The sequence below is a fragment of the Lygodium microphyllum genome, chromosome 4 (assembly GCF_053477565.2).
Source record: "Lygodium microphyllum isolate KBCC chromosome 4, Lygodium_microphyllum_v1.1.10, whole genome shotgun sequence".
NCBI classification, from domain to species: Eukaryota; Viridiplantae; Streptophyta; class Polypodiopsida; order Schizaeales; family Lygodiaceae; genus Lygodium; species Lygodium microphyllum.
The window spans coordinates 60,142,256-60,160,157 of record NC_141138.1 but is presented as its reverse complement, the minus strand read 5'-3'; the positions used below and the strand labels follow the sequence as shown (position 1 = coordinate 60,160,157).

The 17,902-nt window shown below is 40.8% G+C and overlaps 2 pseudogenes; both read left to right on the top strand.

The window, feature by feature from the left end:
- The first annotated feature begins 2,435 nt into the window (after nt 1–2,435).
- On the top strand, nt 2,436–10,822 carry LOC148037088 (phosphatidylserine decarboxylase proenzyme 3-like; annotated as a pseudogene).
- Nucleotides 10,823–10,932: 110 nt separating this feature from the next.
- LOC148037087 (3-ketoacyl-CoA thiolase 2, peroxisomal pseudogene) lies at nt 10,933–11,765 on the top strand (annotated as a pseudogene).
- Nucleotides 11,766–17,902: the final 6,137 nt, after the last annotated feature.

The window sequence follows — 17,902 nt, the reverse complement described above, 5'->3', positions numbered from 1 at the left end:
AAAAATTAGCGTTTGCATATATACCTGCTCGCATTGTTGAGGTAGTACTAATGTGTTATTCTTGTTTTGGTGAAATTTTGTAGAGTCAATGATTACAAAACCATTTGGATGACGTCTGATTGTGCAATGCTCACCATTTGTTACCACTTCTTTAAACCACTTCACATCCAGTATATATATAAAGAATCGTCTAAAGTCAAGCTTCAGAATATCTTGGATCAAGCCACAATAACCTTCCATGGTACCATTGGCATCCTCGAAGTGAGCAAGGACACCACAATCTTGGGTATTTCTATTTTCATCTATACGTTGAGTTCGAAGATGTTTACCCTCACACCAAAGTGCATTGAATAATGTGCACTAGTAGTAAAAGATAAAAAGTCAAACATGTCAATTATTTATATAAAATAAAACTTATAGAAACAAATTAATTGATAGTATGTCTCACCTTTGATAAGCATCCTCGTGCGTATTCCCACTCTTCTTGAGATATATTAATTTCCTCTTTTTCCATTCTCTCGATTTCCTCATGTAACCAATCTATATCAATATGACGTGGGAGCGCATTTAGATGATCTGGAAATGAGACATTACGTCCATATCTAGTGCGAAATTATTGTCTTTCGCTTTTTTTTCTTGCCCTTGCTTCATTATATAGTGTCACCCATTTGCTCATTACATCACTATTGAGCACACAAAAACTATTTAACTTACAAAGTTCTTCTTTTGTTAGCACTTTACTCATTTCTTTTCCTTGAGGTACTATAGAGGTCATCCTCAAGTCTTCACCATCTTTCCATAGTCGTGGTTGAGAGGGATCCACTTCAGCAAGATATTCAGAGATATAAACAAGGGATGATTGCACTAACCAACCCTCAACCATGCTTCCCTCAGGCCGTGCTTTTTGCCTCACAAAATCTTTCAAGGTTTTCATGAAGCGCTCAAGAAAAAACATCCACCTTGCATGAACTGCCCCACAAAGTGCGATCTCATCAATCAAATGTACGAGTAAATGTAATCGAGTAGTCAAAACGGATTGAGGAAAAATTTCCTCCACCAAACAAACCACCTCAACAGATAATACTCGAGCATCTTGCAATGTGTTTGGATCAATTTCCTTCGAGCTCACGTAACTGTCAGGATGTATTTGAGAATTGTTTATTTTTCTGTAGAAATTCAAAGATATATAATGAAAAAATACAATGTATACACACCTCACAGGCTCTCCCATCTTGTAAATGATATCATGTACATCTTTGGATACACAATGGGATATGCTAGTAGGAAGTATGAACAGAATGTAAACAATATTCATAGATCAAATGATTAGTTGAGGAAAAAGTCATCATACCCCAAAGTTTACACATAGTTACTCCACTAATTACTATATTCATGGTTAGAGATACCCTTAATTGAATCATTTTGTGCCAATCGTGGGACTTCAAACCAGATAGTTGCTCCACACCTCTTTTCTTTTTCTTTATGAAGGCTCCCTTGAGACATCTCATACATCCTATGGGTGTTCGAAAGCTATATATTTGTTCCTTCACTATTTTTTCCTCGTTCTTTGACAACATCCAAGGTGCATGGGGTAGCTCAATCTTTCCTCTGGGTCCAATGCGTTGTCGTATTGCTGCGCATTCGAGGTGTGAAAACCACCCAAAATTTGTGTGTGTGATTTGATACTTTGTACATACTTAGTTGTTGTGTTTACATTTATTTTCTGCGTATGAGTATAGTGGAGAGAAGTTTGGAGGCATAGTGGTGAGCATGAAGGGATGCTTTCAGTCTATGTTGAGCAGGGTCAAGGAGAGAATACATTACAACTATACAAACAGATGCAAAAGGAGGGAATTTTCTTAAATCAGTAGACATTTAAGATCACATTTCAAGCATGTGGTGCCCTCATTGAGAAGGAAGATGTTATGAGCATGGATGGGAAACCAAGAAAAGTTTCTTGGAAAATTTTCCGAGCATTACATGCAAATGCTCACAAGAAGGGGCTTCTTGCTGATGAGAAGGTTGGATATGATTTTGAAGGGGGATCTCTTGCAATATTTCGATTAGCCCCACAGGATTACCATCGGTTTCACATGCCAATCAGTGGAGTCATTGGAAAGAATATCATGGTGCTTGGTCATTTGTACATGGTCAATCCTATTGCTGTGAATAGCAAATACTGCAATGTTTTCTCAGACAATAAGCGTGTAATCAATATCGTCAACAGCAAGGAATTTGGAAAGGTTTCGGTTTATGTAAGGATCTTCTCGCAGAAAAGAAAGTTGATTGTTTAAGATGGCTTTTGTGGCAATTGGTGCAACAATGGTGGGAAGCATTACTTTCACTAGAAATGAAGGGGACTATGTTAAGAAGGGTGATGAGCTTGGATACTTCTCATTTGGTGGCAGCACTGTTATTTGTGTATTCCAAAAGGTATCAAAGAGATGCTTGTAAATTTATCCAAGCAGCAAGGGATGCACATGAGTCAACCTGAATCAGCAAAGGAAATACCAAAGTTTATAGAGTTTTTTCAAGATCGCATTAATGTTGATGAGTTCAAGTACCCTGTGGATCATTACAAGACTTTCAATGACTTCTTTATATGAGAGCTGAAACCTGGAGTGCGGGAAATTCCATATGAAAATAAGAATCATGTGGCAGTTTGTGTAGCAGATTGCCGTCTAATGGTTTGTAGATCGGTAGATGATGCAAAAAGATTTTGGATCAAGCACTGAAGGGGCCACCTTTCTGAGGCTATTGTGGGAGAAGCGGCTTTTCTGGTCAGAAGAGCTTTATCGGCCGGGAGAAAAGAAAAGCAACAGCTTTCTGTGATCGAAGGGGGGGAAAGGAAGTTTCTTTTTTGAAAAAAAAGAGGAGAGTGCACGATGGGGAGGAAGGCGTGATACAGACACACAGATTGGTCTTCTGCTTCTGAGCTGCACGTATCAGAAAATGAACTGGAAGTTGTCAATTGGAGGGCAAGCATTGCTTTGTCTCGATGAGGAGGGGCTAACCATCAACAGGTGCAGAATTGGTCTTCATGTTGAATGCTCGACTTGTTGAAGCAGAAAGCATGACTCTTGATGTAATGAGGGAGCTGAAGCTGCTTACGAACGGAAACCTGGTTATAGTGATGATGTAGTGATCGTTGCAGCTTATCGCACTCCGATCTGTAAAGCAAAACGTGGAGGTTTTAAAGATACGTTTGCTGAAGATTTATTGGCACCTTTTCTAAGGGCTGTTGTCGAAAGGACGGGTACAAATCCAGTAGATATTGGTGATATTGTTGTTGACAGTGTTCTCCCTCCAAGCTCACAGCGCGCTAATGAGTGCCGCATGGCTGCTTTTTATGCGGGTTTCCCAGAAACTGTTCCTATTAGAACTGTAAACATGCAATGTTCTTCAGGTTTGCAAGCTGTGGCCGATGTTGTGGCTTCTATCAAAGCAAGGTATTATGAAATAGGTATTGGTGCTAGGTTGGAGTCGATGACGATCAATCCGATGTCTTGGGAGGGACATTGTGATCGTCATCTAGTCTGAGGAAAAGGGGGGGAAAATCTCAGCAACGGGAAAGAGGAAAACAGAGATGCCTACGTGAATTTGGGAGGTCCTTGCTGAACATTATGTCGAGGATGAAGAGGTGGATAGCTTCGTCCAGCCCCATGTTGTGAACATGATCCAGAAGAAGGTTCAGGAATTCCGAGAACAGATCACCTTCGAGAAGCCCATGCGAGGCACATGGTTACAGATTTTTTAGTAGCACACAAAGTCACTTACAGGGGCAGCGTGAAGAAAACCAGGCTATTTATGATTCACCGTTGCTTGACCTCCTGTTCCATGGGGCTCAAGTACATAGACATATGCATAAATTTAGAGAAGGCAGCAGTGCACCCTTCTCTCTATCAAGACTGGTGGTGGCTGAACTGAAGACTGTGCTTATGGTCCACAGTCATCTCGTTATAAAACTGATGTTAAAGCTCAGAAGTTACTCTCCCCTGAAGTTGTCCTTGAGGCTGGTAAAAAGGAAAAAGCGCAGCGCTGTCCAATCTAATTGAAACCGTCGCATTTCCAGAGATTGAAACCTATCCAAACTGTCAAGAAGCACAGAGACATTTCTGTTTATACAAACCCTATGCTGCAACATGTAAAAAATGTCCACTTTGTTGGAGTGCAATCACTGATCGGATAATAGCTTTGACAGCTTGATAAAAGCTAGAGAGTCCTATAGTGTCAAATTTTGATCCTTAAGAACTGGCTGAAGTATTTCATGGTTACTTGATACAAAATTTTTGCATAGAATTCTGAGTTTAAAAAAAAAAACAGTTAATTTACAGCAAACACATGATATATATCATGCAGAACTCTTCTATGTTTTTGAAGGATTACTGGTTCATTCAATACAAAGAATTATATATGATCATGAACATTATTGATCTCTCCAACTGATCAACATCACAGGAAGTAGTTGCAGTCATAACAGATTTGACTTCATTCACTTGCTTGATCTTCTATCCTGAAATTTATCAAGGACTTCTGAAGTCGCGACATTACTTTCGAAACCCTTCGACAACTTTGGTGAACCCGACGTGAAAGCGTCACAGAAATTTCAGGATGGGAGATACTTCAGCCTCTATTTCAGCCTCTTCCACGATTCCAGCTGCGTCCTCTACTTCAGCTCCATCAATGACTGCTGCGTCAAGTACTTCAACAGAGGATCTAAAGAAGATTTTGCAGAATATGTCCATGTATATGCAGCTCCAAAATCAGTAGACACAATTATATATGCAGCAGCAGCAACAATTGCATCAACAACAGTTGTCTCAGCAAAGGCAACTCTATTCGGAGTAGGAGAATGCAAACAGTGCGACTAAGGCTATTGAAGCAGTTGAGAATGAGAAGAAGCTATTTGATGGCCGTAATGTTTCAGCATATTTGAAGACATATGAAATCAAGATGGGGTTTTTTGGAGTTCCAGCATGACTTATGAGTAAGTACTTCCTTCGTCTTGTCACACCCGCCTTGAGGGCAAAAGTGACTGATCTTTTTATTCAAAATACACATTGGCAAGATGTTAAGAAGGCCCTGAAAGAAGAATATTTCCTTGAAGACTTTGGTATGGCTACTCGGCGGTCATTCCGAGAGTGGGTCTACATGCCAAACAAAGGTCTAGCTGCTTCAGAGTTGATTTGAGAATTTGAAGAGAGGTATAGTCAGCTTGATGCCATTGAACAAAGAGCATTGGATGTTGAAAAAGTTGAGCTTTTCTTGCAAGCTGCAGATCCTACTCTTCAAGAAGAATTGGGTGAGCTTCTTGAGGATCGCACGAAGCCTATGGGTCTTAAAACGGATTGGCAGGATGCTCAGGATGCAGTCTCGACTTTGACCAAGAGGAGGATATGGAAGACTCACCTACAGAATGGTTCCATGACACCTACACCATCATCTGCTCGTATGCCTGCTTCTATCCCTGTTATTTCTTCTCCTCCTCAGCCAGTTTCTTGGCCTATGCCAGTGCCTACTGTTTCCACTCCACCTATTCCTCCTGTTCCACGACCGATGCCTGCACCTTCTGCTCCAAAACCATCCGCTCCATCGGTGCCTACCTCTCTTGATGACATAATCAAAGGCATAACAGATTTGACACTGGAGTCAGTTAAAGCGGAGTTGGTGGGAAAGTTGAAAGAGCAGTTTGCTTCGACTGCGCCTACTACTTCTTCTAGTGCTCCTACTGCACCTAGGAGTGCTCCTAGTGCACCTAGGAGAGATCGGAGATGTATTTGGTGCGATAGTACGGACCATCAGCATTGCAGGGATTGTGAATCTTTTCAAGATGCAAGGAGGAAGAATTTGGTATATTGGGGACAAGATGGTAAGATTTGGTTGACTGAGACAGGAGCTCCACTTGCTACCAACTTTGGTAAAGGTGGAACGAAGAAGTTAGTGGATGACATGGCTGTGCGTATATCTTATGTGACAGCTAGAGGTGATGCTTCTGCATATGGAGTCCAGATTGAGAAGGGATCAGAGACTCAGTCAGCACTATGGACTTATGCTATGGAGACTGCAAACAAGGGAAAAATTTAGCAAATTTTTTTGACTAGTGCAGGCTCTAGCATCAGATCAGAGACAGGTTGGGATTCGCCTGTTGACAGGTACTCTATTTATGCTTATTTGGCTAAGTCTCAGGGAGCAGATGTACTTGTTGAGGAGAAGCGTAAGAGGGATGAAGAAAATCCAAGTGCAGCTAAAAAGACTAGAGGGGGTGAGTTTGTTACTCCACCTACTGCAGGACCGTCTTCAAGACCAGGGCCAGATCGACAGATGGAAGATGCTCAAAAGAGAGAAAAGAGGCAAGAGCCTAGAGAGAGAAAGCAGCCAGGGTTTAGATTGATGTCCGATATTGAGACATCTACGGACATGAAGAAAATATTTAATTATAAGATACTTGGCAGTGAGGTGACTTTCACTATTTCTGAGGTTTTGGGCATCTCGAAAAGAGAGTTTCAGGATCAGTTTCAGGAGGTCCTGAAGAGGAAGAGACATGCATTGTCTACCATTGATACACAGGGAGTTTGGATTGGGGAGTTGGATGAGGATGAGGATGAGGTTATGGTTGAAAATGCTTCTGTTTTTCCGCAGGTAGAGAAGAGGGTTCAGCCTATGCATTATGCTGAAACTGATGAGCCTGTCTTGATACCGCGTAGTCACTTTTCGCGGAGCCATTGGGCTAGGGCAACTACAGAGACGATGGTAAAGATTGGAGAGAAACAGGTGCCTTATGTTGCATTGGTGGATCATGGTTCAGAGATTAATCTCATAGTTCGTGGAGTTTATGAGAGTAACAGATGGCCTATGGATGTAGAGCATGGGTGGCGTATGAGAGCTGCCAATAACACTGCAGGTGATTTGTATGCTGCATGTCTCAGTGTCAGGGTTTCTATTGGTGATGTAGAGGAGGATTTCCATTTCTTTGTGCAGGATTCATGCTCTTATCCTATAATTCTTGGATAGCCATTCATCATAGAGATGCGCATGGAAATAAAGATAATGGATGATGGATCTGCTTATGCACGGATTCGCAGTAAAGATGAGAAGAATGGTACTCTCCGATTTATTCAGGATATGTAGCCAGTGAACAGAGTTACTATCAGGAATGTTGGTATAGGTCCAGTTGTGGATGAGTTTGCAGAAGCATTTGCTGGACGTGCCATCTATTCTTTAGGCGATTTGTATTCAGGATATGATCAGTTTTAGCTGGCTTTGGAAAGCAGGGACATAACCACCATGAGAACTCCTATTGGGCTTGTCAAGATGTGTACCTTGCCTCAAGGTGCCACTAATTCTGTTGCGCATATGATGAATGCCATGCATAAGGTCCTTCGAGATTACATACCTCAGCTTACTATGCCTTTCTTGGATGATGTGCCCATTAAGGGGTGTGCAGAAGAAGAGAAGAATGAGAGTCTAAATGAGCAGGGATGCAGATACTTTGTGGCTGATCATATTTCAGCATGTGAGAAGATTTTGGCCAGGTTAGAAGAAGTGAACTTGACACTTTCAGGGCAAAAATCTGTTTTTGGAGTGAATGAGGTTGTCATTGTTGGACATATGTGTGGGTATTATGGCAGGAAACCCTCACCTGATAAGGTGGATGCTATAGGCAAGATTGCAGAGTATTGTTCTACCACTTCAAAGGTACGGAGATTCATTGGAGCTTGTGTGTTTTATATGATTTGGATACCTCATTTTGCACACATAGCAGATTGTTTATATCAGCTGCTTCGAAAGGGACAGAAATTCTATTGGGATGAGAGCCACACTAGAGCCATGCGGAAATTGAAGAAGTTATTGCAGAATGCTCCTACTCTCAGGAAAGCGGATTATAATTGTGGAAAGCATATTGTATTGACAGTTGACACTAGTCCAATTGGCATAGGTTGGGCTATGGGTCAAGATGATGCAGATGGAAACAGGTATGCTATTCGGTTTGGGGCGAAAGTCCTAAACGAGAGACAAAGGAGATATCCGCAAATCAAGAGGGAGTTACTGGGGATTGTTACGGCTCTCAAATGTGACAAGGAGTACTTTATTGGAGCTTCAGTTGTGGTAGAGACAGATTGCTTGCCATTGATTGGTATGATTACGAGTTGCTCTACTCCGGATATAGCCATGTTGAGATGGATTGCATACATCAAGTCATTAAATTCGGAATTTAAACACATAGCAGGGAAGGATAATCTAGTGGCAGATATGTTGTCTAGAGCTAGATATGATGATGAGGAGACTCTACTTGCAGAAGAGGATGATGCAGAAATTTCAGCCACTATGGTTGATCATGTTTGTCATGTCTATGATATTGTGGCTTTCATAGAAGAACTCTATGTTGGAGATTGGTTGCAGATTGGCAAGTATCTTAGTACACTAAGCAAAAGAGATGAATGGACAGATGAAGAGTTCAAGAAGATTAGAAGGAAAGCCTATGGTTATTTTCTCAAGGACGGATTTCTTTGGAAGCATCCGAATAAAAGAGGTGGATTACCTTTGCGGGTTGTCTGCGATAGAGAGACACAGTTACAGGTGATGAGGGAGTTTCATGAGAGTCCTTGGGCTGGTCATAGAGGAGTGTGGGCTACTTATGAGAAAATCAAGGAGAAATATTGGTGGAAAGGCATGTATAGAGATGTTTCTCATTTTGTTGAGACTTGCAGAGACTGCCAGATGTATTCCGTAGTGCGTCATCGAGATGAGCTTCATCTAACCTATCCACTATGCATTCATTATAAGTGGGTAGTTGATTTGGTTACTATGCCTATGGGTCTATGGATGAGATACATTGTTTTGGCTAGAGAGGATCTTACCAATCATGTTGAGGGCAGATCTTTGAGAACGAAGACCACTAGTGCAGTGTGTAAGTTATTATTGGAAGAAATTTTCTGCAGGTATGGTTGTGTGGGTAAGATCACTACAGATCGCGGTGAATTGGATGCAGATGAAGCTAGGGAGTTTTTCTCTCAGCTAGGAATCAAGTTGGCTCTAACCACAGCATACAATCCAGAGGGAAATGGGAAGAGTGAAAGAGGGCATCCGCCGATAGTGAAAGCATTAGCCAAAGCATGCAGAGGACGGATTGGAGAATGGCCGAGACTTCTACCGTTTACTTTGTGGGCTGATCGTACGACTCACAGTGTTACCACAGGATATATGCCTGCAGAGTTGATGTATGGACAGAAATCTATTATGCCGACTGATACTTGTGCCTTGACTTGGTCAGTTTTACCTTGGCAGGAGGATTTGACGAGAGAGGAGCTCTTAGCTCTCCAGATTCGACAGTTGGAGAGGAGACCAGAGGATATTCAGCTAGCTATTGACAGGTTGATGATTGCTAGACTATGAAATAAGGACAGGTTTGACAGCAGGCATCGCTTGCAGCCTAGAGCAATAGAAGAGGGAGATTGGGTATTAGTCTTTGATAGCAGCCTTGAAAATCAGCATACTGCACTTCGAAAGATGGTGAAAAGATGGTTTGGGCCGTACATAGTCAGACATGTTTTTGATAATGCAACATATGAGCTGACAGAATTGGATGGGACAGTGCTTAGAGTGCCTATTGCTGGAAAAAGAATCAAGATTTTCAAGAAAAGAGATGATGAAGATTATGCATTAGAAGAATTTGCAAGAGAAGAACAACGAGAAGAAGCTCCAATGGAAGAGACAGATGATATGACAGATAATCTTGTTGATGTACCGGAAATGCATAATGAAGAGATTGATCTATTTGTGGATCTTGATGATAACAATCATGGGTAGTTGGCCCATCCGGAGAATGCGCAGGATTAGAGGGGGTGGATGTCGTATTGCTATGCATTCGAGGTGTGAAAACCACCCAAAAGTTCTGTGTGTGATTTGATACTTTGTACATACTTAGTTGTTGTGTTTACATTTATTTTCTGCGCATGAGTATAGTGGAGAGAAGTTTGGAGGCATAGTGGTGAGCATGAAGGGATGCTTTTAATCTATGTTGAGCACGGTCAAGGAGAGAAGACATTACAACTATACAAATAGATGCAAAAGGAGGGCATTTTCTTAAATCAGTAGACATTTAAGATCACATTTCAAGCATGTGTTGCCCTTATTGAGAGGGAAGATGTTATGAGCATGGATGGGAAACCAAGAAAAGTTTCTTGGAAAATTTTCCGAGCATTACATGCAAATGCTCACAAGAAGGGGCTTCTTGCTGATGAGAAGGTTGGATATGATTTTGAAGGGGGATCTCTTGCAATATTTCGATTAGCCCCACAGGATTACCATCGGTTTCACATGCCAATCAGTGGAGTCATTGGAAAGAATATCATGGTGCCTGGTCATCTGTACATGGTCAATCCTATTGCTGTGAATAGCAAATACTACAATGTTTTCTCAGACAATAAGCGTGTAATCAATATCGTCAACAACAAGGAATTTGGAAAGGTTTCGGTTTATGTAAGGATCTTCTCGCAGAAAAGAAAGTTGATTGTTTAAGATGGCTTTTGTGGCAATTGGTGCAACAATGGTGGGAAGCATTACTTTCACTAGAAATGAAGGGGACTATGTTAAGAAGGGTGATGAGCTTGGATACTTCTCATTTGGTGGCAGCACTGTTATTTGTGTATTCCAAAAGGTATCAAAGAGATGCTTGTAAATTTATCCAAGCAGCAAGGGATGCACATGGGTCAACCTGAATCAGCAAAGGAAATACCAAAGTTTATAGAGTTTTTTTCAGGATCGCATTAATGTTGATGAGTTCAAGTACCCTGTGGATCATTACAAGACTTTCAATGAATGACTTCTTTATACGAGAGTTGAAACCTGGAGTGCGGGAAATTGCATATGAAAATAAGAATCATGTGGCAGTTTGTGTAGCAGATTGCCGTCTAATGGTTTGTAGATCGGTAGATGATGCAAAAAGATTTTGGATCAAGCACTGAAGGGGCCGCCTTTCTGAGGCTATTGTGGGAGAAGCGGCTTTTCTGGTCAGAAGAGCTTTATTGGCCGGGAGAAAAGAAAAGCAACTGCTTTCTGTGATCGAAGGGGGGGAAAGGAAGTTTCTTTTTTGAAAAAAAAGACGAGAGTGCACGATGGGGAGGAAGGCGTGATACAGACACACAGATTGGTCTTCTGCTTCCTGAGCTGCACGTATCAGAAAATGAACTGGAAGTCGTCAATTGGAGGGCAAGCATTGTTCTGTCGACGAGGAGGGGCTAACCATCAACAGGTGCAGAATTGTTCTTCATGTTGAATGCTCGGCTTGCTGAAGCAAAAAGCATGACTCTTGATGTAATGAGGGAGCTAAAGCTGCTTACGAAAGGAAACCTGGTTATAGTGATGATGTAGTGATCGTTGCAGCTTATTGCACTCCGATCTGTAAAGCAAAACGTGGAGGTTTTAAAGATACGTTTGCTGAAGATTTATTGGCACCTGTTCTAAGGGCTGTTGTCGAAAGGACGGGTACAAATTCAGTAGATATTGGTGATATTATTGTTGACAGTGTTCTCCCTCCAAGCTCACAGCGCGCTAATGAGTGCCGCATGGCTTCTTTTTATGCGGGTTTCCTAGAAACTGTTCCTATTAGAACTGTAAACAGGCAATGTTTTTCAGGTTTGCAAGCTGTGGCCAATGTTGTGGCTTCTATCAAAGCAGGGTATTATGAAATAGGTATTGGTGCTGGGTTGGAGTCGATGACGATCAATCCGATGTCTTGGGAGGGACATTGTGATCATCTGGTCTGAGGAAAAGGGGGGGAAATCTCAGCAAATGGGAAAAAGGAAAACAAAGACGCCTACTTGAATTTGGGAGGGTCCTTGCTGAACATTATGTCGAGGACGAAGAGGTGGATAGCTTCGTCCAGCCCCATGTTGTGAACATGATCCAGAAGAAGGTTCAGGAATTCCGAGAACAGATCACCTTCGAGAAGCCCATGTGAGGCACATGGTTACAGATTTTTTAATAGCACACAGACGCGAAAAAATGTTTCCTCTCATTGCATCTGAGGACGTGTCTTAGAGCGCGTGTGCTGGCGCGTGTGCTCTACACTCTATACTCGATGATACACGCGCGCGCAGAGCATTGACCTGGAACTCGTCTGAGAGCGTGTCTAACATGTAATTTAGATGCGCTTATACACGCGCCAAATCTCCCAGCTCTGATAGAAAACAATATATTTTTGCAATGATGAATGTGACCCATCCCATGTTTGTGTTTATCAAATTTCTTGTTTATGAGAAGCATTAGCACTTAAGTTTTATGCTCAATGTCTAAAGAAAGCTCTTTGAAAATGTAGGTAATATATGATTTTCTGTATGCAAACAAATTTGTCTTTTTCTTGTGTTTTTTTTACAGATGTCATATCCTGGTTCATCTAGCAATGACCCGGATTTGGATCGCATGAATGATACATTGGCCTCGTTTGGCAGGGGGGTCAATGCATTTTTTGGAGGTCTTCCTAGTAGGGAAGACTTCATGGGAGAGATGACCAGACACCTTGGCCGCTCTCCCACAGCGGACGAGGTATTCAATATCATGTCTGGAACGCCTTTGACGTCTTTTCCTGGCACTACTTCCCAAACTCCAATTGCAGGTACTCCACATGCAGGTACTCCATATGTAGGTACTCCACGTGCAGCACCTGTACGTGCATCGGCTGAAGCACAAGTGTCAGCCGACGCACGTGCATCTGCAAAAGCACATGCATCCAGTGAGGCAGAGGGTAGTCGATAGAGAGGGAGGAGGGAGAGTCGAGGGGGAGGACGAGACTTGTGTGGGGGTTACCTAGGAGGTGGCGAGCGATCACCCTCACCAGTAGATCACATAGAGGAGCTTGTACGCCAGTATTATAGAGTTACAGATATTGGTGGCATCTTCCATGATGATGAAGGGATGTAATGGCATACATGAGGAGCGTCGTGCATGCGATGTATAAAGATTGTTTCATTGCCTTCAAAAATCAGAAAAGCGACTTGTGGCAGGAGGTGTTGAGGGCAGTCCATAGGAGGTACCCAAATCCTGAGGGTCAGCGATTCTCAGATGATTGGGGATGCACAAAAGTGAGGGATTTGCTTCACAACAAAAGATCCCACCTCATGACATGTACCAGGGACTCAGTGTGAAGGCAGGAGGAGGGGCGTGGAGCCTATAGCCAACCACCTATGTGCCACCGCATAGAGTGGAAGAAAGCCAAGAAGAAAGCAGCAGAGAAAGTGAAGAGTCGCCAGCACGCAGAGGCGCGACGGATCCAAATGAAAACCATGGGATTGTCTCATTACGGATCAGGCGGCAGAGAGTCGTGGGAGGCAGAGTTTGTAAGTAATTTTTGATTTCTAGTTTTTTAAATTTTTTTTCAATTCTTTATATAATTTGTTCTAATACATTGTGTCTCATAACTGTTTGTATATATCATAATTGTTTTGCAGACTACTATCGTTGGTAGGATACCTACTCCTAGAGAGGTAGGTTACCATCAAGGCCATAATCGCGCAGCCACATGACTTCACTTCTATGAGGAGGGTCTCATCAATGAGGACCAATACAACAGGGCTATGAGGATTCGACAGCCAGAGGAGGTATGTTTTTATTACTTTCCTATTAAAAGTATAGCTAATTATAACTTTTTCTCCACCATGTCTACGTAAGCAACCTTGATCTTTTGTGTGTGTAGGCGAACCCGGATGTGGAGCATAGCGAGGAGGGAGATAGCGATGCTAGTAGCCATGGTGGTATTAGCGAAGATGTTTCTTCTTCAGATTCATAGAGGAGCACCATTCCTCCTCTATGGCCTTGTTTTCTTGTATATGTATGATCCATCTTTGAGCCTACTGCTTGTGGCCACGCTTTAGGTCACAAGCACTAAAACTTCCCATGTAAATGCTTTTGATCTATAATGAATACATGGACTTTTATTTTCAAGTCTCGTGCTTTTAGATCCATTGTCTTTTTCCCAAATGCACAATCTGATGTATGGGAGGGGGAAAAAAAAAACCAGAGAGCATGTGCTCTCTGGTTTTTTTTTTCCAGTTCTGTTTTGCGCATCTATCCGTGCGTCTAAATTGCAAAAAATGCGCATTTATAAGCACGTCTACAATGTAGAGTACACGCGCTTATACACACGCTGGATAATTCAAATTTAAAAAAGAAATTAAATATATTTTTTAAAAAAATGAGATTTTTTGTTTTCCGTTTGCGTCTACGGGTGCTTGTAAAAGCGCGTCTATAAGCGTGTCTACATACCCGTCTAATTGCCAAATAGACGCGCTAATAGACGCACAAAATGAATTAAATGAATAGTTTTTTTTAATGTGCATCTATTCACGCGTCTATATGTGTGTCTATGGCGCATCTATTTTTGTGTGTAAATTCATTCATATATGCGATTATAGACGCGACACGGTAGACGCACAAATAGACGGGCGGATAGATGCGCCCATACGATTTTCTCTATATTCAAAAATCGTGTCTAAAAGTGCATCTATGAGGCCTTTTTGTTGTAGTGTATGTTTCTTATTTTTTATTGCACATAAATTTTCTTATTAAAGATTAAGAATTTAAATTATTCATTTGTCTTTTTTTTGTTCTATGGATTGTTTCATGTATTACTTGCTAATTTGTTTTGTTGTATTGTGAGGGTTTGTCATAAACTTATAGCTAGTAACATTGTAGAACAATGCTTATTGATCACTTACTTGTTACCTCCATGTGCATTGTAGTATCCAAGAATTTAAGGGCACAAATTCCCAAGTTTTCAAAGACAATCAATGCTTATTCCTCTAACTATCCTAATGCAAAGTCTAGTCCTAGCTACAAAAAACTTCATCAAGGATTTTGCAAATTTCAAAAAATCTTCTAGTTGGATATATGCATTGGAAGTGTACTTTTTGCCATATCATAAATTTTGGTAGTGCACCTTTCATTAGGGACCATTTTATTGGTAGTGTGAAGAAGTGTATGCATGTGTGGAACCCCTACCAAAGAAGTAGCCAAAGCCATTCAAGAGCACTATGAAAGTAAGAGAGCTTCCATTGCAAGAGTGCCATGTGTTGAAGTTGAGATGTTTGACTCACATAGTGACATTATCAATCAATTGAATGCCTCTCAATCTTACATACTCCATGCTCCTAACTTTGGAGATTTTCAAGTACAACATGACTAGGAAAGCTCTCAGTTCAAGAACAAAGAGATTGTGTATCAAGCGTCTCTCCATGAGAGCTTTTGTGTTTGATAAGTGACCTTCAAACTTGGGCTTGACTAAATGTACTATTATATTTTATGGTTGGTCCAATATTCAACAACAACCATTGATAAACATTATGTTGGTTTCACCAAGGGGGAGATATTCTTAAAAGCCATAGATAGCTCATGGAAAATTAAGTTAGGGAAGCATGTTTTAAGATTTCATGCAAGAATATTGAAGAGATAGGCCATCCTCATGTGGTGCAAGTTGTTTGATAATGCAATGAATCGTAAAAATGTAGCTAGATTTGTGCAAGAGTGATATCCAAAGATTAAATGTAGTGGTTGCAACACCACTCGCTTAATTTAATATTGAAAGAATGGTCTAAAGGAGGATATAGCATGGCTTTCTAGCATCATTGATGATTGCAAGAGAGTGGTTAAGTTTTTCCTCAAAGTCAAGTACTTGACATTTATTGAGCTCATATGTCATACATGTTAGAGCTTCCTATAAAGATCTGGTTTTGCACCCAATTTTATACTTTGGAGTCCTTACTTCAAAACAAGGGTGTTATGATAAAAACATTATCTTGCATGGATATGCATAATTGGGTGGCTCAACAAAGTGTGCGAGTGGAGGGGTAAGGCTACCAAGTTGTAATCTCATTGTTTGAAAAGGATAAGTGATGGTGGTCTATGATTATTGCATATATTGTAATGATGCCTGTCATGTATGCCACATATAGCACAGATGAAGGAGTGGCAAACATGGGAAAGGTATGGATGACATGGTGGACTATGCAATAAAGTTTAGAGTCTCATGAGGAAATCAAAGACTTTGTAATATTTCCATGCAATAAAAGTTAGTTGGTTAGTTTGAAAGTTAGTTAGTCAATTAATAAGTTAGTAACATTACTAACTAAAGACTAACTAAGGTAAAAACTAACTAATGTTAATAGCTAACAATTCTTGTTTAATTAAAAATATATTTTAAAAAATTGAGAATCATAAATCTGATATTTTTCTTGGATTGACAAGGACCGTACCCACCCTTCTCATAGAAGTTATAATGTGAATGAGACTTATGAGCCTTATTAATCACTAGTATTAATGTGTATAGTTTGGATGGTCTGAAAATATTAGATTTTTGGGCAAAAAAATAGTATATTTTAGATATTATCCTAAAAAGATAGAACTGAAAGTCATTTAAAAGAAAAGACAAGTGATATTTTAGTTAGTTTTGGGGATTTTATAAAAAGAAAAAATAAAGAAAAGTGACTAGCAAAATCGCGCTCGCCACGGTCGCAGTCTACAGGCAGTAGACAGCACTTTGAATAGAGAAAAGAAGAAGGAGAGAACTGAGAGCTTTCTAATCAAGTGTCTTGGAGTTTTACCCCCCTTTTGGAGCTAATGCAACCATCAGATTTATGATCTAAGCATTAGATCACTAAGTCTTTCAAGAGCCCCTCCACTCTTGTTCTCAACCTTATCCCCTCTGCTCCAATTCATTATAAATATGAGGCATGGGGAGGCACAATGGAGCATAAGGAGACCTCAAGAGGCTGCAAGCAAGAGGTAGAGAGAAGGATACAAGATTGTGAGAGAGAGCTTAAGAGAGAGAGAGAGAGAGAGAGAGAGAGAGAGAGAGAGGAGCTACATTGAGAGGCTGCACAATTCCCTCTATCTCGATCCTCGACTTAGCCATCTTCTCTTACCCTCTCTCATCTTAAATCTATTCTGCCTTCTTAATCTCTTGAGTCTACCTTCGGACGATGGCCTCCAAGTGAGTAATGTCGCGTGTGGATGGCAATCCTACAACTAAAAATGAAGCCTCAGGCGAAGGCATCAGTGTCAATCCAATTGCTGTACTGTTCCTAAGTAATGTATTTTCAAATTGTTAGATGCTTGTTTTGATTCTTGCATGAGATACATTAGGCTCCATACTATGATGGACGAGAATAGGTCATGGGAAGGGATAGGCCTCTTCTCACATATTTGAAAGATGGAATTTGCAAAATGCATGTATTAAGGGAAGTTAATTGCACTTAGTTGCGTATTGCTTATTTGTTGATAGACCAATTGGTCAAGGGTTATGAATAGCATAATCGTAAAAAGAATGACATTAGCATTGTGCATACAAGTATTAAGTAAATTTTTCTTAGAATCACTCTTTGATCCCAAGGGAGAGAGCAAATATGTGATGGTATTTTTATCGCGTCTATTCTTGTATTGTTTGGAAAAAATACAATTAGTTTTGTTGGTTGATTGAACAATATCCTAAATGTTTTTCTTTCAATCAATTGATTGTTGCATTGTGATTTGGATAAATATTCCAAGTGCTTGTGTTTGATGCAAAAAGCATGGCAAAGGTCAGTAATGACAAGTAGCCATGGAAAAATAAGGGAATGTTTGACTGGATGATGTTATTAGGACTGATTGCCTTGATCATCCTTGATTCTTAATTAGATTAATTAAGGAAGTACATTTTGCACGCGTGGATCATCTCCAAGATCTCACTACGAATTACCCTGAGAGGACACTGCTCGATTCAAAGGCCAATGGTCTAGTGGATTTAAACCCGCACAAAATTTGGACACCTACTGTGTCATGTCCATCTGTGGCGCATACTTTAAAAGTCAGAAAAATTTGGAGTAGTATGCGTCAAGAGTGAGTCCTAGCTATTTTATCTCGTAGAACTCATTCA